At 36.2% G+C, this 26071-nt stretch overlaps 1 protein-coding gene across 1 annotated transcript in view; it reads right to left on the reverse strand.

Annotated features, from left to right (window-relative positions):
• Window positions 1-26071, reverse strand: part of SHISA9 (shisa family member 9) — a 197910-nt gene that overhangs the window by 163470 nt on the left and 8369 nt on the right. The gene's annotated exons all lie outside the window — the stretch shown is intronic.

Here is a 26071-nt window from a genome sequence, read left to right on the forward strand (position 1 = left end):
CTGTGAAAGCTTCTGATAGGCAAAGAGTTGTCACACTGGAGCGTATAGCCCTCCTAGTCATTTCTCTGGCTTGCATTACTGGTGCTCTGTTGGCCATAAATGAAAGGTTATTGGCCATGAAAGAAAAATCACTTTGTTTCCCATTCATTCTTTTATACCTTTTGGATTGAAATCTCATTTCTCTTGACCACTAGTTTGATGATTGTTAACGGTTTCAATTAGAAAACTAAGGTTATTTGGGGATTTTATAGTACTACCTTTTCCATACCTGCCTCACAGAGCTCCTAGGACACTCAAGAAAACTACTGCATAGTAGACAATTTATGCATATACTGGGAATTATTTATACTGAAAGATTTCTAAGTCAGTATCAGAAAATTGAGGGGGGGGGAAATCAACACAAGCCTCACATTTCTCTTGTTTGTCCCTCATGTTGTTGAGGAAAGAAATTATTTTATTCAAGGCATAGCATTAAAACAGTTATTTAAAATCCCTGTGAGGGCAAGCAAATATATTGTTTCATTTGGCTATGACCGTCAGTCAAGTACTCATTGTAAAATAGTGGTTCACATTACTAAAACAATGAAGAGATTAAATTTTTATTACATGTATTAGGCTGACAAAACAGAAAAGATTAATATAAAATGAACTGATTAAATTAAAACCTTTGATTAGCTCTTCTAGGAAGAATTACTTGCCTAGTCTATTATGTCTGTATACATACGTGAAGAACACGTGATTAATGTACAATTACTTTATCACTATACAACTTCTGTTGGTATATTGAAATATGTGAATGGATTTGCTTTGTTTAAGTCTGAGCTACTGGAAAATCAGCAAGAAAGGAAATCAGAGGTCCTTAAAGGAATTAAGAGTCCTTAAGAAAATCGCCATTAATTTAGGGGTGCCCACTTCCTGGCTCTAATCTGATTAGCAAGCTTATTTCTCTCATGTTTCAAACTCAGAAGGACACTAAATTGTTGAAAACAAACCCTGTGTCTACAAAAGAAATATGAGCTGCCTGCAGCTAAAAGTGGAGGGATGCCAATAAAAGAGCTTGTTCATACCCCCAAGCTGTAGCCAATTGCCCTGGTGTTGTTCCAGCCCCATTTTGTGAAGCCACACTGAAAACTATGTGAGGGGAACCAATCTAGGTTTAACTACATATACAGTGGTTCTTTGCTAAGTTATTTTAAAGTCGTAACAGCCTTTCAGCCTGACTCAGAAAACAGCCATGAAGCAGCGATGCTATTCTAAGTGGTGGGAAGGAGGAGGGTGATACTCTTCAATAAAGAGGCAGGAAGAGGAAAATGGCTAAGAGTTGAAATGAGCACACTCTGAGCAGTGTAAGTGCTGAGAATGTTGTCTGGTGACATCACAGCCACTAAGAGTAGAAGGATACAACTTGCCTGACCCACAGGCTTCCTGGAATATGGCTGAGGCAAATGGGTCAGCGAGTTCTTATGAAAAATGAGCCAGACACGCAAACTATGCATAGTTTTAATATTTTTGCCAGGTCTCTCTCTTTATTTTGTGTTAAGGGATGGTGCATTGTTTCAAGGAGCTACTGTGGATTATTGTAATCATAGGGTTGCAGAGGAGAGTATGATGTATGGGAAATACGGCAGTCGTGAGACAGCTGGAGCTGGGTGGGGAAACCTTGAGTTTTGCCTGTCCAAAAAGCAATAGGACTGCAGGATGTACAAAAGGACAGTTTGAGGGACTCACCGGAGACCCATGGCACTACTCACTACATTCTCATGGCAGTACGATGAGAACAGGGTGATTGCAAAGCCTTGTGATCCAGAGTAAAGATGGAATGACCCAGCAGCAGAAGCAGGGCCTGGCAGCGGGAGGGAGTACCCACACAGAAGCAGGGCGGTACCAGGGCTGCTAGTCACCCCTGAACCATCACAACATGACACTTTCTTCTTCTTACGTAAGAAAATAATTTGCACAGCTAATGATTCTGTCTATCATTACTTTAATAAAAGAGCAATAACAAAACCTGTGGGTATACTATAAATGGAAGGCATACTACCCCCTCATAGTCCTCAACAAAATCTATACAAAAAGCCAAGTTCTGCTTAGCTTTGCAGGAGGAACTGGAGGAGAAGCACTAGTGTTTCACAATGTGAGCAGGAGAAGCACAAGTGTTTCACGATGTGAGCAGGATGGCATTCTTAAACCCAATGTAAACATGTTCTTTTTGCTCCAAAAGTCTTGTTTTCCACTTCCAGCTCAACTTGTCTCCTAATTTGACCTACTTCATACTGAATAGCTTTTTGGTATGGGCATCACTGGCACCTACTGGGTACCTGCATACTCCCATGTGAACCAGCAGCAGTTCCCATATGAACTGTTGGCCAAACTAAGTGCTTATTTATTGAAAAGCACTGGACAGAAATGTAAGAGTTTTGGGTGGAGACGTTCTGCTTGTGGATTATGTTCACTGTTGCCACAGAATATGGAATTAGACATGCTCAAATATTTTCAGTTACATTGCTTCATAAAATTAACTCACAACAATGTTCTGCTGAAATGTTAGTAATCCATGGTGGGGGGGGTTAAGATGTGAATTATTAGTTACTGTGAAGTAGAGGATCTGTTAGCTGTCGTGGTTTAACCCCAGCCAGCAACTAAGCACCACGCAGCCGCTCACTCACTCCCCTCCATCCAGTGGGATGGGGGAGAAAATCGGGAAAAAAAGAAGTAAAACTCCTGGGTTGAGATAAGAACGGTTTAATAGAACAGGAATGAAGAAACTATTAATGATAATGATAACACTAATACAATGACAACAGTAGTAATAAAAGGATTGGAATGTACAAATGATGCGCAGGGCAATAGCTCACCACCCACCAACCGACACCCAGTTAGTCCCCAAGCGGCGATTCCCCGCCCCCACTTCCCAGTTCCTAAAACTAGATGGGACGTCCCATGGTATGGAATACACCGTTGGCCAGTTTGGGTCAGCTGCCCTGGCTGTGTACTGTGCCAACTTCTTGTGCCCTGGCTGGGCATGAGAAGCTGAAAAATCCTTGACTTTAGTCTAAACACTACTGAGCAACAACTGAAAACATCAGTGTTATCAACATTCTTCGCATGCTGAACTCAAAACATAGCACTGTACCAGCTACTAGGAAGACAGTTAGCTCTATCCCAGCAGAAACCAGGACATAGCCAATCTTAAGAGTTGTATGTCTGAGGTTCATTTGACTATTGATTTTTTAGATATGGACTTGTTATAGACTTTGTGAAAAGCCTCTTAATCATTTGAGAAATATTTGTGCCTCTTCACTTTTATAATTCATCTGATATTTCATATTGAAAACACTCCCATGACCACTACAGATAGAAACAATTAATTGGTAATAATGTCACTGATGTAGTAAACTGTAGCCATAAATTTGTTCAGAAGTACATGGTATATGACCTTACACTGCTTATTTGATGTTCCCACTTATGTAATTATCTTGCTATATAAAGTTGGTATAAGAAAATAGTGTTTGGGAAATATTTTGAAATCCACTGATCATTCATGAAACACAATTATTCACTTACTTTAACTCAAACAATTCATTACACAATATATTATATTTTAAGTATATGTTGGAATAACAGGTTATTTGTTGTATTTATTTGTGTTTACAAAATCAGGATTGTTCTAGTGCAAATGGTAAGATTTTGAGACTCAAGACACACACTTTCTAAATGTGTCTGAACCAGCCACCATAGCTGTTGCTGTATATGTTTCTGACTTGTTTAGTTCCCTAATGAAGTTGTGTTTAAAGATGTCAGAATTGTGGGCAGTAGGCGTTAGTATCTCTCCAAAACTAGGACAGAAATTTCAAATACATTAAGAAATAGAAAATAATGAATACCGTTTTCCTCAAGTTCACCTTCAAAACAAAGAGCTAAAAGGATCATGCACCCTATGCTACCTTGAACAGTGCTTATGCTTTACATTTCCAAACAGTACATCATGTACAATGAAACTATTGTTCAGGCACTCAACTGCCATAGGATTAAACACAATTCATGTTAGGAAGTAATAACAATTAGCACATTTCCTACACAGGAGCAACCCAGACAAGGGGGTGATTCCTCAAGGGAATGGGGAGAAGAAAAAGAAAATTGTGCTATGTGATACAAAAATAACAAAAGTTACTTTGCACTATGTAGCTGGTGTGTAATTTTGGATAGTTGCCCAAAATTGGCATTGGCTGTAGTCCATTTTTTTAAAGCTTGAAGCAGCATTGTGGGATTGCAAAGTTATTTGATATTGAACTCAGACAGCAGGAGAGAAAAGTGAAGTAAGGGCCAGAGAAACTATAAATAAAAAATAAATTACAGCTATCAATATCATCTCAGAAATTCCACATACAACTTTTTCTGTGAATTCACTGCACATTCATCCTATGCCCTGAAAAAATCAAAAAGCCATTTCACCAGATATTTAGAAAGTACATGGAGTGTACACAGTGGTTTTACATGATATATTATACTGACTAGAGCATATGCTTTGGAAGAAAGAAAAATACAAGAGTCTGAGATCAGAAAATGTATTTTTAGTTTTGTCTAATATTGAGGACTTGGGTAATTTTGTATTTTTTCATCATAGCTGTGTGGAATGGAAGAGGGAAGGATTAACATTGTCCTTTGAGGAGGCTCTTTGATTATTTTTGCATAGAAAGGACTACTGCTTGTGCTACTCATTTTCCCAGAGTGTTAGCAAAAAATGGAAAACAGAAAATTGAAACAGCCTTCTTCTATGTCTTTTTCTTACTATGAGAGCAGGCTTTTAGGAAACTGTAAAATATAGTTGAATTTCAGAAACAATTGACCATGCCAGTACCACAAACTAATGTACTTCAAAACCAGTTTCAACATAAAAATAAAATCTATTATTTAAATGTTCAGTGGACCTCCAAAGCAGTCCACTGAGTGTCTAAACCAAACAACAAAAATCTTATTCATTGGTAACATGAAGGGAAGTTTTTGATACTTGCATAAGACTTCGTATATGTGGTAACATTTAGTCATGTTAGATAATAACCTTTTCCACAAGTGACATTCAGCAGTACGGTACCAAAACCCTTACAAAAATTTATTTCATTAACAGAGAATATTTTATTTGGCAGAGGTGACAGGTGCTTATAGTAACTTGTGTCTAGTTATTAGTCCCTAAGTTGTGTAAAAGTAAACTTAATGACTTGGAAAAAAAGACAAGAAAAAAAGCCAAAACCAGTCCTATTTATTCATTCCTTTCTAACGATTTATTTTGTTCCTGTAAGAGTCCACTTTACTTTGTTCATCTTCCATTAATCTCTATTTATCTTGGTAAATAAATGAATGGTATAGTCCCCCATATTTAAATGTCAGAGGCAAGGTAGATTTTTAATCATTTCCTATACCAAAAAAGGTCACATGGATTTTAAATTTTGACACAACTGAGAGTATCCGACTGAACTATTGAATAAAACTTTTTTTCACACATGTATACTAATAACTTAAAGCAACAGTGAACAATTGCCTTTACAGGTTTAGTGATTTTGTTATTGGCCTTCTGATAGAAGACTAATGTAAAGGGCTTTGGTGTTTAAGACACATTTTTCAGTGACAAGGATAGTTGATATGTTAACACTAGATATTTTCAGTATTTAGTCTGTATTTCATGGAAATTCTCATCTGAAAAATGTTAGTTTGTCATCTGTATTTTTAAGTTAACTTGTTGTAGAAGATTGTTCAACAAAGCAGGTGTAAATAGTTTTGTTTCTCTCTAAAAGTAGTGCTAGGTCTGGTTAATAGCACTTCAAATGCTATATATTAATGCCATCATTTACCATAACAAAAAAACTTCACCCCCCTGAAATAAAAAAAAACTTTCTAAACAAAGGACACCTTTCTATCTGTAAATACATTAAAATGCCCAGAGATGTCAGACTACAGTTCTCCGTTCATACCGGTATCAGCAGAGACACTAAACAGCAATGCAACCTTCTCTGCTGTACACAGTCTGCACTATACCCCTGCAGGTATGAAAGGATACATTTAAGAGCTATAGCAAGTACTTTGTAAAGTGAACTGTGCCCAAGAAGGTTGGTGAAAATATCCATAAAAGCAGGAGAGGGAGCCTATTGCAAAAGCAGAGAACTGACCAGGGACAGGCCTTTAGAAACCACTGCTGCTTGCATTCTGCCCTCCTCCTCTCTGAAAATCCTCCACAATACCACGTGAGTTATGACAGTGATGTGGGCATAAAGTAGATATTATATTAGTTCCCTTTATTTAGGAAGCTGGAAATTATCTGGCTCAAGACAGCTGCCTTGACTGCTTGGACTTTAATAGATTCCCTGATCAGGCAGAAAGCTGCAAAGAAAATGAGATTCAGTAACTCGCAGTGGTGCAAGAAGATGTCAGTTCCATATAAAGGATGTGCACAGATAATGTTTTCACAGCACTGACTGTCTCAGGCTTGATCAGAAGCTGCTAATCTTAATACACCTCTTTTCCTTGACTTCAGTGAGCTTTGGATTGGGCCCTTTGAGAGCAGATATAAGCTAAAAATATTGCAGTGCCGAGACTGTGTAAAGTCAGTAGAGAAATATGATCAAATTTATCATTATAATACTCAGCAGTTTGTAAACTCATTAACATTTGCAGAGAACATGCTGTTTTACCTGTGACCTATAAATTTTGGAAAGCTCAGAATTGCCACTGTGAGAAATGTTGATGGCAAAGACATTTTGGGGGAAGTATGATGAAGCCAAGTGGCATAGTTTAATTGAAGTTGCTATTGTTTAAAAGCTTCATGGGATGCAAATGACAAGTCACTATGCATTTAAACAATTACAGAGATTGCACAGAGTGGGGTTAAGGTTTATGAAATTATATAGGAAAGTGGGAATTGGTTGGGTTAGCAAGATATTGCCCACAAATTAAAACACATTTCATACAGTAGGGACTATTTATAGCAATAAGAGGATGGATGATACTAATGTCCCCCATCCCAACTATGCTAAATGTTGTTTCAAATCTGCAAGTATTGAGGACAAAAAGTGTAAATTCTGGGTTAGATCAGTAATATCAGCTGCACGCAGGGATCACATGTGGACACTAGAAAGAATATTGGAGGACAAAAAAAAAGATACAACACGCATTAAAAGATTTACAGACTGAACAGAGAATTGTGAATCTTTAGCTGGGGCAGAATGTATTGGAGTCAGCAGCCATTGTCTCATGAGAAAGGACAACATATATAGTGCTTGAAATCTTTTTATATTAAAAGAGCCTTTCCATTAAGGAATTTTTTTAAAATTGTTTGGTTTTGCCAATATGTCAAGATTTAAATAAATAAATAAATAAATAAAGATTGCTGCTAGCTTTTGTTGAGTCATAAATCCATAGCACTGTATATGTAGTATTGAGAGCTCATTGTCATTAGGGACTGTCCATAACTAAAGGAAAAGCTGAAAAGAGTCTTTTGTATTTCCATTATTTACACCCTAATTCTGTATTCTCTTCAGTCACAATGTGCTTTACAGCAGCCTCAAAGCTATGTCAGCCATCCTGGCTCCTAGTGAGTTAAAGCACTACCTGGGGTTGCTGTCACGAGGACAACTTCAGTGATGCCCTGTTCTTCTTCTTCCTTGTAAAAGGGCTGCAATCCATGGTGCTTGCTACAGTTCCTAAAAAGGATGGTGCAGCTCTAGCTATTTAAGGGAACTTCTGGCCAACTGCACCAAGTTCCTGGCCCTTCTCACCCCAAGCCATGCAGTGGGGCAGGAATGGGCCTAACAGTTACAAAAAAACAGTCCACATCCTAGCCAAGATCAAGCTAAAATATTATGGATCAAAGTAAGACTGACAGTTCCCTGCTGGTTGTATATAGAGCTGTGGGAGCTACATGTAGCTGTGAATTGCTGCAAAAGTTATATCAACATGGTTTTTAAAGTGCATTTGTGCACGCAAAATCCAAAAATGAGACACTCCAAATTAATGCCAACAATAATTGTCCCATACCAAACTACCACGTATTCACTGCTTGTTTGTGTTATGTTATGTACATGCTACATTTTCTGTAGAAGAACTACCAATATTGAGGAATCATTTCAACATCTTTTAAAAAATTAATTAGAGCTATGATCCATCCTGTACATCATTTATTACAAGTCTGTCAACCAGGAATCAGAGTAACTACTGAAACTCTAAAACATTATTTTACTTTCAAGAGACAGAGTATTAATCTGTTTATATCGGGTTGGCAAATGCCGTTAGGAGAAGATCAAAGTTTAGGAATATCTGAATAGATCTCATTTGGCAAAAGGCATGTGAGTTGATCAGTCACGCACAGATATTCAGGAAATTAACTGATGTCTTGAATAACACTGCCACATATGTGATAGGAATTTATTTCTGTGCGTATCTTTGTCTACAGCATGAAAAATAAAATAGCTTTGAACATGTAGCCCTGTCTCTCTCAATTCAGGCTTTGGCTTCACTGCTGAATCTTCCAAATGTGCAGCTGGAGGAGGGAAGAAACAGGAATTTCTGATGTAGACATTTGTCCAGTAGGAACTAGATGGAACTTCCAGCTTATTACACATGGACCATTGAACACCAAGCAAATACTACTCTCTCCCTCCTGCATATTTGCAGTGTCTGTGGATTTCCTCATATAGTTACTTACCCTATTAGCTTAAGGGGAAAGCTCTAATTGTATTCATATAAAAGCAAAATCTTCAGCATATGCTGTTTCCATTAGTAGTATTCTCCTTTTTCCTACTATCAGTTAGGGTTTAACGGAACTCTCAGGATTATAAGCATATTTTACACTTCTGCTTTGTATTAATATATGATACCAAAGCAAGTAAAGAAAAAATTAAACAAGCATTTATCATTAAAAAAGAATTTGTCACTCAAATACGACCCTCAGTACAGAAGGATAGCAGCAGTTTGGCTTCACAGCCCACATGCTGATTATAGGAGCTGCTAGGTAAAATTATAGGACTTGTATTATACAGAGGGTGTCTGTATAGATCATAGATCTAATAGAACTCATTTCTTCTTTAAAAGCAATGAATCCACACAGTCCATGCAGCTAGGAGACGGTCAGAGATGGAGGTTGGCCAATGTGAGCATATTGCTGTGGATCACAGTTTTGCCCATTCACTTTTCCCTTTTTTCTCCCACAGCGAGGGAACTTAGATACCACTGAGATTGCTTTAGCCCGAAGCGTGTTGTAACAACAGTGAGAGAGAAGAGAAAGCAGAGGCACTCCACCTTACCAGACAGCCCAGTTAGTCTGTCAGTCTGTCACAGAATTAGGTCCCCCAAGTAACAATTCTAGCCGAAATTCAATCAATAAAGCTAACATGCTTCTGTTTAAAAGACCTCTATTTTTCTTCTGTAAGACCAAATGTGTTCATAAATTAAACATTTGCTAATAAACACTCTCATCTCTGTTTTTAGCAAGTCTGTCTGCTTAAGAGAACAGGTTACTGACACTATTAAGAAACTGGCAAACTCGTTGCTTTCCAGATTATTTAATGCTCAAAAGATTAGAAATCTAGTGACAGATAGTTGAGGGTGCAAACTTACAAACTGGCCACTGTTACGCTCACTATGACAGTATTTAAACTGGGGATCCAGATGTGACAAGCTCCACGTTCTATTTAATGACCATCCAGTCCCTGAAACCTTTTTTTTTTTTTTTTTAACAGTATATATTTGTCAATGCCTACATCCACTTCAGTAGAAGGAGTTTTTTCATACACTCAGATTTTATATCTGATTTTTGAACCATTGCTAACTAAGCTAATTTCTTTAGTGAATTGCATAAAAATTAATACATTATCCTGGGTGGTCATTTTACATTTTTACATATTTTACATATTTTAATACTCTTATTTGAGGCATTATAGATATTAGAAAACTTAGGGTTCTCCCATCGTCCCCCCAAAATGAGCTCCTGATTAGTACCAATTCTTAATTTTTTCAAAGTGTTTATTTTAATAACTGTTAACCTGGAGTTGCAGGGAAAATGGAAAGTGTTCTCTAGTCAGCAACTGTGATCCTGGCAGACTGCCAGGATGTTTGTGACCTCTAGAAATCCTTAAGGTTTTGATCAGCATTTCCTTATCCCCAATACTCTGTTGTTTCTGTTTTAAATTACATCTCAGTGTACCCAGGGTAGGTAATAATGTTAATGTAAGTGATACAACAGATTGTTACAAGCATCCTTGGATTATGAGATGGGAATATCTTGATTATGTAAACAATAACAGTGTTTATTGTATTATATTTCTGAAATTATTATAGTATTATGCTGATACAAATTATACTGTTGCACCTCAAGCATATTTATTTAAAACAGAGTGGATGGAATTCAAAGACTGTCAAAGACAATGAAAGACAATACCTGACTTTCCCCAGTTTTGTATCAGGATCAGTATGCTATTGTAACTTTCACATTATTTTGCACTAATTCCTAAGATCTGAAGACAAAAATTTCTTGACTTTTCTGTGCCTGTAGAGTTAATAGTTACCATAATTATAAAGCATTGTAAATAATGGGTGAAAAGATCACACTGCTGCTGCTAAAACACATTTGTTTGCATCAGAATGTGCAATGGGAATCTTGTAATAGTAACTATGCATAATATTAGAAAATGCATCTCTCAGAAGGCACTTTTTGTATATATATTCATATAAAGGTGTATTAATAACAAACAGGTTCTTCCCCCGCTAACACTTAAAGGCGAGGCAATAGCAAAATGAGGATTGCTTACACAGCTGAGGAAAAAAAAGCATTATGTTACTCTCCATTTACTGTTTTGATCCAATGTCAATGGTGCACTGAGAATATAATGTGCTATACATATTATATATTACATAGCACTTGTGGGGGGTATATGTATTAATGTATGTTGCTATGTATACTGTGGCAGCTTACACATACTCTGTACCTAAGTGGCCGTAATTCAGAAATTTGATGGGGAGAAAAGAGGAGTGTCATATTTCATTGTAGAACATACATAGAGTTGCAGTATCCTGAAGCGATAAGAATGCTAAAGCATGTAAGAAAACACAGTTATTTGTTTAAAAACTGCACATTGGTTTATTCTAAGCTGAGTAGCACAACTTCAAGCTTTTAAAAATTCATAACACTTTTTCAGCTAGGATTGGTGTTGAATCTGAGATAAATGTATGCTGTCTTTTCCCATATCACCTTTATGGATCCTTATGCTGCAATGACACTTTAACAGTGAGTTATTTTCTTCCATGCATTTATAAGAGTTTTCATTTATTTTTTTAATTAATAATGACCTTTAAACAAATATGGGTTTTTTCTATAAGTTACAGAGCATGACATAAATTTACATATTGGCAATCACTTCCAGAAACCAATGTCAGGTATTAGCTATTTCATTTCATCTATTCTGGCAGTATTTTTCTAGAATACTCGCCTTGTCACTAACTGTGACATATCTTCATTACAACTGTCAGGCATAGAAAAGCAGAATCACAAACATGAAGCCAAGCAAAGCTTTGATGGCCGAGAAAAAGATCAAGTGAGAGAGAGATTGAGCTGAAATAGTGGTATCATCCACTAGATACTCCTCAGGGTGCAGAGAATGAGACTTTGCCTGGCCCTCTTTTGAGTCACAGCTGGGTAACTCATTAAGTTATTATTACTATTGTTGTAAAATGAGTTTGGTTTTCAGGCTCATTTTTGCTTATTCACTTTCTGATATTATTTATCTGTGGCTTAAAAAGAAAAATTTAATAAGGTTATCATCCAAACATCTACCAAATAAGTGAAGTTGATACAGTGCCAAACGGTCAGTCCAGGTAAATTTAGCCATGGGGGTAATGACTGTTTTGCAGACACAGCTCTCTGTTCTGAAAGCTCAGTGAGCTATGTAGGCAGCTCCAGGTGTTACACACTACCTAGTTCTGAGATTTTGAATCCTTTTTGAAAAAAGAATCTCTGGAGCATTTTCAATCGAACCCACTCTCTCTGTGTGCTTTCTGACATCTTCCTTGTGAAGTGAGGCTCTTCATTGTCATCTTCCTTTGACAGCTTCTCTCATCCCATACGTTCAATACATCCGCTCTGAGCAAGTTACCTTTTCATCTGGCATTTCTTTATTTTAAGGCTATGCTGATCCTCATTCGTGAATTGGATCTGCCAGGCTTGCTGATCTTTTATACTGTAGTTTGCCAAACCTAGTTTGCTCTGACTGGTAGTGATAGCAGTGGATACAACTTCAGACAGCAGTGGCAGCAGCAATCTATGCTATCCAGCTGTATGTATCTAACCATAAATATGATAATGTTGTATTGCTGGACCACAGCTAGCTCTGCACTGGCTTCTGCAACACCTTTCTACAATGTGAAGCACAAAGATAATCTGATGCTCATAAGCACTCAGCTTGCATGCAGTCAGACTGAAAAAAAGCTGAGGTTTGCTTTATATGGACATAGCTCCAGCTGTAAGGCCTCACCATTTTTTTATGGAGGGTGCGTCAGGAACTGTTTCAATGCAAGAGGAAGCGTGTACCTGTTTTAGTCCTGTGTATGATGTAAAAAAGCACTCCATGTCTTAATCAGAGGAAAGCTGGCAAGAATGACAGAGATAGGAGCTGTCACTGGTATCAAGTCCACAAGACAGAACAAGCAGTCTGCATACCACTTGCAATTATCTCACACAGGTCAAATCTAGTGAAATCTGTGACTGCAAGTTACTATGAGAATATTTCAACAGGATTCTTCAGATGTTAGAGTATTGATCTTGACATACTGACTGCCAGGATTCAGTCACACCTGTGATGTTGGACTATGCAAATGTCCTAGTTTTAATCTACTGGGATGGTAATTAAGATAAAATTATTTTTCTGTCAATTCCTTCGAGACTTGTCAGTAACTATATGAGAAGAGTATTCTTAAAGTTACTCACTCATGCTCACCAACTTCCAGGGTGCACTGATCTCAAACTCTATATAGGCTACAGGTATATGGGGAAAGTAAATCCACTTCTACATACACAGACTTCACACAGGGAAATATGCACTTAGGACTTCTCCCTTTGTAATCTGCTACTTAGCCTCAGACTGCTTAACACCATTGACTTTCCATCCTTGAAGCTGTGCAGTATCTTCTTTCCCAAGAGTGTTGCAAGCCATAAAGGACAACTAATGATGCTTTTGAACTGCGTTAACTACTGTGTGGATTTTCCACTTGGAAGCTTCTAGCATACACTTAATACCATGTAAAGTAGAAATAAGAATAATTAGCAATTAATAAATCATCTGCCAGGTTTTGAGCTTATATTTTCCTCTATGATCTGATCTTCTGACATATCCTGACTCCCTTCAGACTTTCCTATACAATTAATTTAGAAACTACAAACCAGGCATCATCCTGATAGACAACTTCTTTGATCCACAGGGAAGGGTATGTGCCATAGATTATTCTATCCTTCTTTTCTCATTTTCCTGGCATTCCCAACCTTTGATAACTAGATCTCCCTATTTGATGATTACAGACTCTCAGAGCAGCATCCCAATACTTATTTGATTTATAGATCCAAATTTTGTGCTAACAATGCCCTGTAGCATTTTATTGCACTCAGTAAATAACTCTAGATTTATTGTTCTTAAAAGAGAACAAGGCTAATGTAATTTTTTTTGTCTAGCTATCTGTTACTCCCTCTAGTAACTTTTAATCCATTTGCCCCTTTTGGTGTTATTGAGATCTCAAGGATGAGATGGTTCTACAGCTGTTAGGAAAACAAATGACTGAATGGAGACAAAAGGCTGAAGTACAAACTCTGTAGTCATTTGTTTGGTTTGTTCTGTTTGCTGATCAGTCAGTATATGTATACCAGAATGGATAACTCTGAAAAAGCCAGAGAATATTATTCTTTGTCCAGACAAAATCAAGAAATGCAAAAGGAACCTGAGGTGCTGCATATGGGTTATTGAGATGCAGAGGGGTTGGAGTGGAGAAGCACTTCTTTCCTCTTCCTGATGAATAGCCATGGGAGGTGGTAAAGAGAAAAAGGGAACACTAGTGTTATTCCAGTGGACAATTCAACAGAGTAAAGCACTAAGTTACAGAGCCAGATTTTCATGGACCACTTTCTAAAAATGTTTGGGTGATTTTGACGCTTACAAAATCTGAAAATCTTTTCCTATGCATAGAGCAGATAGGTGATTCACACTTTGCAGCATAACTCTAGCTCTGTGTCTCTGGTTCCAGAGACATCTTCATCTATGTCTCTGTATTTGTAGAAATGGTGGAAACAGTGTCACCTAGGAAATAAGGTGTAGCTTGCAAATAAATATTTCAAACCAGATTTTCCCAAGTAAATGTTAATGGGTCTAAAATGCTAGATTATGACAATGCAAGATCATCATACTATAAAGTATGTAATTTGTATGCACTTGAAAAGAAACCTGCAGCACTGGTGGTTTTTTTCTCTATTGTAATTGTCTTACTCTGAGATGAAATAAGCTTAATTTATTTGCATATAGTTATTGAGACCGCTCTATAAAAGATCTCTAAGGATCACAGTCAGAAAAAGAATTAGTGAGTTCGGTAATTCTTAGGTGGGTGCATTAAATTATTAATATAATGAACAAGTCAGAGAAAGAGCTACCGTAATAATATAAAATGTATTTTATGTACTTATCCTCTATAAAATATCTGCTAAAACATGGGCATCTTCAAAGAAGCATAAATAATTTTACTTTTAATATTCTTCAAGATTCAGAAGTTTCTGGTAATTGTTACTGCTTTTGCTACAAACATTTTTATCCAGGCTTAGCCCCTGGCCTTTCTATCATCACAATCATACCTTTGCATGGTTAATCAATAGTATATTGGGCTCCCAAGGCAAAATTTTGGTTTACTGACTTTGATGCAATAACTTGCAGACACAAGATAAACCCCAGACACATACTAGAGAATAAGGAGATGGCTGTTAAAAGTTAATTTTGCTCTAAAAGTGAATTATAACTCTTAAAGAGATGTTTATTCTAGTTAAACATCTATGCAAAAACCTTCTGCAGATGTGCATGCTTTTCTTCTCATTTTCTATGGTTCCTTGAAGATCTTCGCTGGGGCCAATTATTTCCAAGAGAAACTATTCCTTTTCACAGACCTCTTTTCTTAAGTGGAGGTCCTTAAGAAAGCAGGAAAAGCAAGAACCAAAGAAAAATAAAGTGATGAAATTATGGGAAAGAATTAATCAATCATAAATGTAAATTATTTTGCTTAAAAATCCTCATAGGAGTTCAGTTAACTAAGTAAAGCATTTAATGGCAATTTAACTACAGAGCTATGACTAGAAACTTGAAAGTCTTCTAATTGAAATGGTGGTCAGGCTTGTTTTTGACAAAAGACAAAGAATGTTTCTTCACAATACCGTTGGCTGTTCAGAAATTAACTTGGAACTTTAACAAGAATCTGGATTACTATAGGAGAAATGTAGTTCTCCAACCTTCCAGCTTTGGAAAAATTAGAAATAGTTTAATTCATTATTATAAATACAAAACATATTCTTTAAACTAGAGTTACTCATCTGATGAGGTAGAGCAAAGCTTTTAGGAAAAAAATCGCATTCCTAATTCTTAGCCCAGAACCCAGTAGGAATTGCTGAGAGCATGTTGCACAGCAACTCCTTCAGGCCCTTCAGATGTATGAAAGAAAGAGCAAAAATATATAAATCACCATCAACTTCCTTAGTTTAACTGCTGGACGAGAATGATTCTGAAAGGACTACTTTTCCTTTTTGGAAAATACTGTCGGTAGGCCTCATTCTTTTTACCACAGGGATGCTCAAGAATTCATCAATTTGCTTCTGAATGATATAAGCATATTGTATTACCTAGGCCAAACCCACCTGGCCAGACTAGCAGACCAGTTTGTCTGTTCTTGGCCAACTACCCCCTTGCAAACATGCTGACTCGGATCCCTCCATATTTGGAAGGGCTTCAGTGAAACAAATCTCCACTGTGCTCAGTTCTCTACTCACGTAAGGTTCCAGAGAAATTTTAGACTATTTACATAAGTGAAAGCTGCCACCTGCAATTCTATTTTGTGCCAGGGTTCGGTGGTTGAGAATTCAGTATCCGCACAAGCCCTCCAAGAGGGCTGTTCTGCATACTGGGGGTGACAACAGTTGTTCAACTACAGCAGCTGTGCTGCCAAAGGGGAGGAGTGTGGAAGAAGAGCATGAAAGGTTCCCTTTCTCCTGTATGCCAAGGGCACGGACATTTTCCTCGTTTGCAGACTCCCAAACTTTCCTGAAATCAGAACAAAAATGGAAAGTACATCTAGCTGGAAACTACTTCTAGCCTCCTGGCTTCTCAAAACACTTCTCAGGAGGGTTTAATTTGGTAAATTATTTGGTAGTTTTCACTGCACTTCCCCTGAATAGCTTTCATTACTCTTGGCAATGGACATGCATTTTTCCTTCTCCAACACTGAATTCTCTAAGCTGTGTCATGGTTTTTTGCGAAGCCCTAAGATAAACTTCCTGCATATCCCTTTATCTCTTTCCTTATTCAAGATTATTAACAAAAACATAATTCCCCTCAACAAGATATATATGAGGTCCTAAGTGAGTTGTAGTGCTCCTGGGTAAAATCCTTGAGCCATTAAAGATGGTGAATGCTTTACTATGATTTTTGACCAATCAGAATTTCATCTAATTGGCTTAAACTAGCCACTACTGTAAGCACTGTCAAAATCCTACTTTTGTTACAAGGCTCACAGACCGTGCCTACCCCCACCTCTGAATCGCATCCACTACCATTTTGTAATTTATGGCTGAAAGTAGTTAATCTTCAGTGACCCGTTGATAAGACGAAATGCTAGTAGACATTTGCCATACTCTTCTATGTTGTGATATTTTTTTCATATGATGTCCACAATGGCTGACCACAGACTTTCTGAAATAAAAAGTAGCATCATCAAACAGTACTTGTAGTCATAGAGGACCAGCTTGTTACAGGCAGCAGAAGAGACAGCAATAGGAAGCACAAGGTTTAGTATGCATGGAAAATATGTTGAGAAAACAATAAAGCACTTCAAGAGTGCTAGGGAATGATCATATTAGCCCTGGAAGAGCACCTATCTACATGGGAAAGGCTGGGGGGGGGGGGGGTCTGGCTAGTGCTGTAGAATGTAAAAGGCGACCTAACACAGTGAGAACAAAGTTTTCAGGGTAAGAAACAGATCTCTGTTTGAGGCAGTTTATTGTGGACACTCCCAGCTAAACAAATCGCTAACTCCAATAGTGTCCAAATTTTGTCATGCACACTCTTTTGTGTATGCTTATGTCTGTGTATAAATGTTTATCAAATGTGCGTTTCCTTTAATTGGTAAGGAGTGGATGGTAAAGGAAAATTCGATTATTTTGGATTATGTTACAAATTCATTACAGATTCAGAAGTATAGTTATAGCCTTAAGCTTGGGTGGGTGCACAGACATGTTTCTTAAATGTACAAGTTAAAACCAAAAAAATATTACTGAAGGGTTCTGAAAAGCTATTTAAATGTGATAACTAAAAATCAAAGATTTAATTTATTTGTATACCTAGGAAAACATTAAACCCCACATTGTAATCATCTGGGAATGATTATCAGTATAGTTTTTTATCATGGTTCCAGAGATTTTTTCAACTTTTTTTCTATTACAAAAATCAACAACAAAGCTATTTCATAAATATTAAACACACTCTGTTCCCTTCTTGACTTTATCTTATGATAATAAAACTGGAGTCAGAGCCAATGTGTACATTTCAAGGAAAGTTACAATGTAAAGCAGAGAATATAGAACAAAGGTACCAAAAATCATTTATGATTGAAACTGTAGATTGAAATTTGTGAAAATATCTCTCACTGAATAGCATATCACAATTGCTTTGTAATACTGGGATGTGTATTCATAAGCTTTTTAATGTATGCAGCCAACCTCTTTACTTTATTTTCTAACCACTGTACTGATGCTGCTTGGCAAAGCTGGTATGACTGATTAAAAAATGAAGACGGAAGTAATTTTACAGAATGTTAAATTTCTGATAAGAGCATTTAACATCTAAAATATAGTACCACAGTTTCATACAGCCAGAGTGATAAAAAATTTATATGTTTAGCTCTGGATGTATGGGTTATATCCACAATAGTCAATGCTTGCACCTGAATGCGACAGAAACTGATGTAATAATGAATTTATGTTTTTATAATTTCTGTTACAAATCTACGATTTTTAAGACAGAATATGAGGGTAGGAGTTAATAGATTCGGGGAGATGATTAAGCTGTAAGTCAACAGTTAAAAACAATATTGTTTTGGCATGGAACAGGCAAGTGTAGTTTGTCTGTTGGCAAACCAACAGTGAAAGCAAAAGGTACTTTTTCTTTGCCTTTCAATGAGGTGACTCATGCCATATTAAAAAAAAAAAAAGGTATCTCAGTCTCTATCCTCTTCATTTTAAGGAGCTAAAACCTAGCAGAATACAATCATAAAAAGGTTGTGTTGTTGGGGTTTTTTTTATTTTTCCAAGACTTGATTCCTATTAGTTTGGCATTGTTTCTTATACCAGTTTTAGACATTAAGAATCCCAGTGACATGAAATATTGCATGAAGCATTGATGATTGATCTTGCTGAAAGTTCTGGTTAACAGTGGGAATATTTTGCACTGGAAGTTATTCAACATTGAAATACTATTATTCAGTGTGCCTGTCCAAAGATAAAATACAATTTTAGATATTAAATTGAGTAGTATTTAATAGGTATAGCACCTCATTAATAAAATGTAGTAAGTAAAACTTAGATTGCAAAATGCCAAAACAGTAGAGGATGCTTATTCTTCTAAGCATTGCCTTTGTTTTCAGATGAGTATTTGATGACAGGACATAGCAATTTCTAATAACAAACACCTTTGGAACTAAACCCTTATTAAATAATTATGTTGATAGTACAAAAGTAAAAGTGGAATTAAAGGGAAATGCATAACTGTTTTCCAAAGCCAAACCACATTTAGATACTGAACTTTTCATCTTGTATATGGTAAATACATGCCTGTACTATTGGACAACATTTTGAAGTATTTTAATCTGCACCCCCATGACAGCAAAATTAGTCTCATCCTTTATATGTGCTTTTCAAGTCTGCTGTTGTGTGACTCAAAGCTACCTATATAATAGTCTAGTACAGCAATGCTCTCTTCTGTCATGACAATAATTTTTATTTTATTAAATAATTATTCAGACTTATAAACTGCATTATAAAGTGTAAAAATATATGCTAAATAATTTTTATTACCATAATGTTAATTATTGCTGCTAAAGGATAATGTCAGTGATTAACTGTATTTCTCCCAAATACATTTTATGTTGATGAATATCTTTATTAAGATATGTCAAATTTATCTGAATTAAAAGCTGACTAGAAGTAAATGATAGGATGCAAGGCAGTAATCTAATCTAATTGTTCTCATTGTACAATAAATGAAGAAAGATAGAGTGAAAACTTCATTGTTCAGTCCTAATGGAAATGGTTATATGGAGCAGAGCTTATGAAGACCTACCCAACATAGTTCAAAACATATCCCACTGACTAAAATTGCAGGTAGGATGCATAACATTCTCATAGAGTTTCCAATAAGATCATATCTAACAAGAAATATCTTAGAATAAAGAAGGGACCCACTGAACATACGTAATGATGTTGAGTTCACAATTTTATTTGATTATAGACCCAGGATGCAATCCCCCAGTCCTTGTTCATGCAAAATTTTGTGTTTACTATTTTGCTTGCTATAAGCCAACAGGGTCATTCCAAAGTCATGGAATTAATTGTATGGTAGGAACATTGCTAGAGTGCTGACATACTACACTTCATGAAGACTTCTGTAGTTATAAATAAAAAGCTATTGTGTATGATATATATTAACATTTTCAAAATCATCCTGTTTTCTAAAAAAAATTAACTGATGAAATGTACAACAGTCAATGACAAATGAGATACTTCATTTATTTTACTTTTTCTCTTTCCTAAACAAACTCAGCAGCTCTCATTCTCAGGTTGTAATTAACTTCCTTGGAAATACTTATTGGTATTTCAAGAAGTTTCATAGCATCTTCTTATAAATCAGCATCATGCATCTGAATTAAAATCTGAATGTAAATTAGAAACATTCTTTATATTAATGATTGTGAGTCTAAACACACATTCAGAACTGATTAAACATTACTGTCTTACAGTGACTGACTGAGTTGCAAGAGAAATGCATCTCCAGACTCTTAAGTTTATATGGAAGATTTTTTTTCCAGCATGGAAGCTTTGGAGCTCTGGAATGCATTACTATAGCTGTAAGAATATTAACAAAAATTCTATCACCAATTTGTTAATGCTTTGAAGTTCTACTGGTAGCATAATTTCAGTTGAAGTCGGTATCTAGAAATTGATTTCAAGTAGTTTAAAAAGTGGTCTCAAGACAGCTGTGACAAAGCAGCTTGCAGCTTTTAACCTCAAACAGAAATTATATTTTAAAAATGCAGTATTTCTTTTCACATGGCTGGTGATGGTAGTGTGGGCTTTTTCTTGGATGATTAGTTTTGTAAAGTGTATAATTTAAATGTGGAATTTGTCCTCTTTGTTGTGTATTACAACCAAAATGTAGTAAGTAGCCCTCCAACAGGGTTAACTTAAGTTCTACTAGCTTTTACCTCAGGAATTTAATCTAAATTATCAGATTTTTTTTTAATAGTGTTAAGGTGCTTCCTGGATAGATCATAGAAACTCCAGTAAAATGAGATTTTGCATACTGGCAGTGAAGACTAAGACTTTAAATGGAAACAAATTCCCAATACTTACTGACTACAGTCCCTGCCCTCTGTCATAACACTGTACTTTCTGGCAAACTAAGTACATCCTCCAATTAAGCTAGCCATTTTATTCTCCCTCATTCCTTGCTGTTTCGGAGTACTCTATCAGCAGTACTTCTTCACTTCTCCTTCTGTCACTGTGCTAAAACTATCTTTTTCCTGGCTGAAAACTTATTAGTGTTGTCCATCTTTTCACTCATAAAACATGGCTGGAACCCTGTCCTTCTAAGTAAGAGGTGAACAGCCAATTAAAGTTTATGAAGAACATAGTCTAATTCCTCTGGGCTAGACCCGCGCATATAGCCAGGCATTAAAAAAAAGCATTTTACTGTAGTCAAACAACCTAGATACCAATAAGGCCAAACATACAGTTATTTGCTCAGTCCTTTGGATTTTGCACCCCTCTGTCTGAACAAGGGTTTTGCTAGAGTTTCAAGGCTTCTGCCACCAGAAGCATATTGTTACAGTAATACCTACACATTCTTAATGACTACTTCTTCAATATTATGCAATTCATTGTCCAACAGTTACTGTGTAAGTAAATTAGTTACCATGTTTTATACTCTTCAAGAGCTCTGCATTTCAAAAAATAGTACTTCTCTTTACTAAATTTTCTTAATATTCCTGTATGCTTATTGCCAATGAGCAACAGTAGGAATTATATTTAGGCAATGCAACACAATGAATCATCCGATATAAGCATGTTTATGGATATTAAACATAAAAATAATTAGTTTGCCAAAGACCACTGTATTCAACAACAAAAAGTATATTCACTAGGGATGAAGGAGACTGCAAAAAATTCTTGCAAATTCTAACTGTATTTTCAGAGTGTCAAACTAGTGACAGTTTCTCTCACTAGAAAACAGAGGCTGAGCTTCTATTTGCAGAAATGGGGGAAAGCACAGGAATATGCAATACAGAATGCTTCTTCTAATACGCGAGAAGTTCAAAAAATACCTTACTATTTAAATGCTTACTGTCTCAACGTAGAAACAAAGAAATAACAAAAGTTAACTTATCATAAGGCACCAGTTAAAGAAATGTCTTAGCTTTGTTTTCAGCATTAGCATTTGTAGTTAGTAAGTATCCAGGACAACTGACAATCAAATGCAGCCACAAACACATTATTCCCTTGCATATATTTAAGAACAGAAAAAGTCATTTTAATCACATGTGCTGCAAATCCTTGGCCAGTATTAAAATTGGCCTTTTGATACAGTGCAACACTTCCGTCTTTGCGTGGTGTATTTACAATTCACTTATTTGTTTTAATGTTTAAATGAAGAAATAATCCATACATGTCAAACTAACTAAAAGCTAGCATTTTTCATCTTAAAACCTCCATAATGTAGAATTGGCTTCCCTTTAAAGTCACCTTTATCTTGGGAGTCTGCATAAGTGCTTTAAATAAACTAGCGCAAGGCTAGCTATTATTGAGGAGAAAGTAACAGAGCTTTCACTGATCATTAGGAAAAGTGACTGTGGATTGCACTAACTTAAGTATTTGTTTCACTCTGCTATCATAGATTATGAATTAGAAATAATAGCAGTAATCACGTTTCAGAAATGAGGATGTAGCTGCAAAGCCTCCTAACTCCCACTGCACCAGTGTTATAATCCCAACAAGTAAAATAAATTGTTCACTTCTAACACAATAAGTAGAAAGAAAAAAAAAGAAGAAAAAAGAAAATCTTGAATGCTGCTGCTTTCTTAAGATTCATGAAAGTCAAAGATGAACAAAAGAACTCAAATTCTGCAGGAAGGTTTGCTTTTGGTTTTATGTTTTTAACATAACCTTTAAATGTCCTCTTTTTTATTTTATTTTATTGAACATTTCCTGTTAGAAAACTTGAATGCTATGATTCGTGGTAGATAGCTGCTGCTTGTTTACAAAGCACCACTACATTCTAATGTGTATGAAGGCAGGGAAATAACGGAAAAGTAATCTTAAGTAAAGCACAGTACTGGAAGAAAATTTTGACAACTAACAACCACTAAGAACAGAATAGCTTTTAATAAAAAGCATCTAGGTTGTCTGGATTCACATGGGCAAAGAAAAAAACCTATGTTTATCCAGAACCTCCAATATGTCTGTTCTTTTCTGAGTATCAGAAAAGAAGGGACAAGAAACTGAGTAAACTGCAAGACACTGAAAAGAGATCTCTACTTTTGGCTTTCCATTGGACTGCTAGTTTTGGCAAATAGCTGTGCTAGCTGCAGGCGACTTAGAAATTCTTTGTCCTTTGGTAACAAGCAGACCAGAAACAAAAACACACTCATTTTCAGTGTCAGAGATCATGTGAAGTTTGTCATTTTGACAGAGCTTCCCTTAACAAAACACTTTCAGAACAGGTTGGCAGCATCAGCAAAATGTTTTCAAGAGGGCAGAAATAGCAAATGAACATTCAACTTAGAACATTTTTAATAATGTTTGGCCTTCAGTAGTTCCTCTTCAGTATTCTGAAAGGCACAATATGGAAGGGGTACATCATGGCTAAGAAATTTCTCCTGCCCTCTTCATATCTATGGACCAATATGAGAAGTATATCAGTTTCAAATTTTTAAGTCTCATTTTGGGATGGCTAGTAGATAGAAAGTGGTAACTTAGAAAAGAAAACTTAAAAAATACATATCAAAGTGTCTGATGCTATAATTTTGTACTATTTCATTTCCTCTGTATAAGTAAAGATCTAGAAGAGAATTTTTACGAAAGCTGTAATTCACTCTGGTTCATTTGCTTGTAAAAATACCAAAAAAAGCCAGTCACTTTTCCAGCACTAGTAGTAGGTAATGCTGCACTGCCAAAGTTTCTGCAAGTAATAGCCACTCTTGTAAAGTTTCAGAACTCCACTATAAAATTTCAAATTACTAACATGCTGGGCTTGGAAAATACGTCTTAATAATTTTTCTTTATAAAGATTTTTTTCTGCACCATAAATGCACATGCTCTCAACAGACTTTAATAATTTGTGACATTCTGGCTAATTCTAGTGGGTCACTTAGTCATGTGTTAGATGAGTTTGTGAGGGAATATAATGGCAACAAATATAGAATAATGATCTACTTGCTATGAAGCAAATGTATGTAGTATCAGTTATAGAATGCATTGAGTAATTTCACTACTTGAAGGTCTGCATTGAACAATCTAAAATGATTGACTTAATCCATAAAGTTGATTAAAGACTGAAACAGCTACCATCTTAGTTGCTTGCTTCTGAGGTTTCCATCTGTAGAAGGAATGCCTGAGCTGCATGTGAAGCAGTCTTGGGACTGCCCCTATTCATTACCCAATGGATTAAGATAGCTCCAAAGTAGCAGTAGTGTTTCTATGTTGTAAATTGCAGTGGTGCAAAAGCTGTTTCACATATCATTCCTCCATCTGTGCCAGAGGGTCAAATTCTGAGACAGAGGTGGTACAGAGCCATCATAAGCCAAGATCCTAAGCTATTATTAAATGTATCTTTCTTCTTCTTCCTTGATGCAGTAACTATGTGGCTCTGAGTTGCATTTATATGCAAGAGTTTATAAAAGCGAGGCTTAAATCTGAATTCAAAGCCAAGAAACAATGAGTTTAAAGACCTGCTGTGTTATGTCATATATTGTAGTATACAAAGAGTTTTAAGCAAAATATCTCGGTGTGATGATTACAAAAATCTAGATACAATCAATGCAGTAAGAATCTCTTTACTTTCTGGTTCCTTCATTAACTGGGATTCTGAATAAACATTTCACATACAAGAGAAAATAAGGATTGTACCCTAACTGCATCACCATTTGGCATCTTCCTTCTTGAAAACACGGTCACAGGAAGGATCAGAGATCAGCAAAGAGCTAATACACAGAGCAAAGAGAGATAGAGTGCATATTCCCATCCTCCTTAAACCTTCAGCAGTTCACCACCTCAGCTCCAGGGGGCTAGAGCACCTTTGATTGAGACAGAAGCATAAGTTCCCCTGCAGAAGTGGTGTGTTTTTATACAATTAGGGACGTAATGCTGCAGTATGTATGTACTTCCCCCTCTGCAGTGTAGAACTGCACAGGACCGGGTGGAAGTACTTTGCTGGAGAGCAGTGCAGACAGATTAGGTGTCACACTTCACTATATGTGGTAACTTTATTAGAGGTCACAGCTTTAATTCTCTCCTGTTACTCTGTAACGATGCACATAAGAAATTGCAGTCAGCCTCTACCACAAAACAAGCATCAGGAGTGTGTGCAGCATATGAATCTGCTCTTTCTCCCATTGTTTTTATACCCTCCCCCCCAAAAGAAAGCAGTAAAATCTCACAGTAACTGCACAGTGCAGTCCAAATAAAATTCATTCTTTGTCCAAATATAAGCAAATTTTCTGCTTTCTATAGTTACAGAAAGATAAGGAAAAGACTAATGCATATACTTTGAGTGTTTCAAAATCCAAATACCAGTAAAAGTGTATTTGCAGTAAAACACACATCTACATCTACATTGATCTACCACACAGCATAAAGCCACCCACTGCCTAACAATCTAAACCTTCCTGAATGATACCCTTTTCTTTTATAAATATATTGAACTTGAATTTGTAAGTATATTATCTATAATTTGTATGCATGTATATATATTCACGTATGTATATATATTTAAAATATGGATGAATATAAAATACATAAATATGTATCCAAATTAAAGTTGCAGTGGAACTGTTCATCACAAAATTAAAATCAACATGAGAAAGATCTGTACTGTGGTCTAATACAAGACCGAGAAATAAGTTCCTAGGACTTCAGAACCGCTTGAAATGTCACCGTATTTCCTCTGAAGCTCCAAGGTGCATGTTTTCCTTGCCTTCAATAACTTAAACACATAATAGCAGATACAGAATAAAAATATTATATCAAACTTAAAATAATAATCTTCCTCTCGCCTTTCCCTTAGAGAGAAAAAAAAAAAGAGAAAGTAAAAACCACATACAACTTGATGCTCACCAGGAAAGTATTTAACTGTTTTACTAGTGGAGATGATATAACAGCCTAATCAGACCACTTTCTTATTGGATGCTACAGCCCTATGAAACATCTTGTTAAATCTTGCTGTAAGCTTAAATACTTGTATTTTGGTATAACAAAACATTGAATAAGGCATAGCTTGATGAGCTGAGCAAAAACACCAGGTAGAATGAGACA

Source organism: Accipiter gentilis, chromosome 33 (assembly GCF_929443795.1).
Source record: "Accipiter gentilis chromosome 33, bAccGen1.1, whole genome shotgun sequence".
Lineage (NCBI taxonomy): Eukaryota > Metazoa > Chordata > Aves > Accipitriformes > Accipitridae > Astur > Astur gentilis.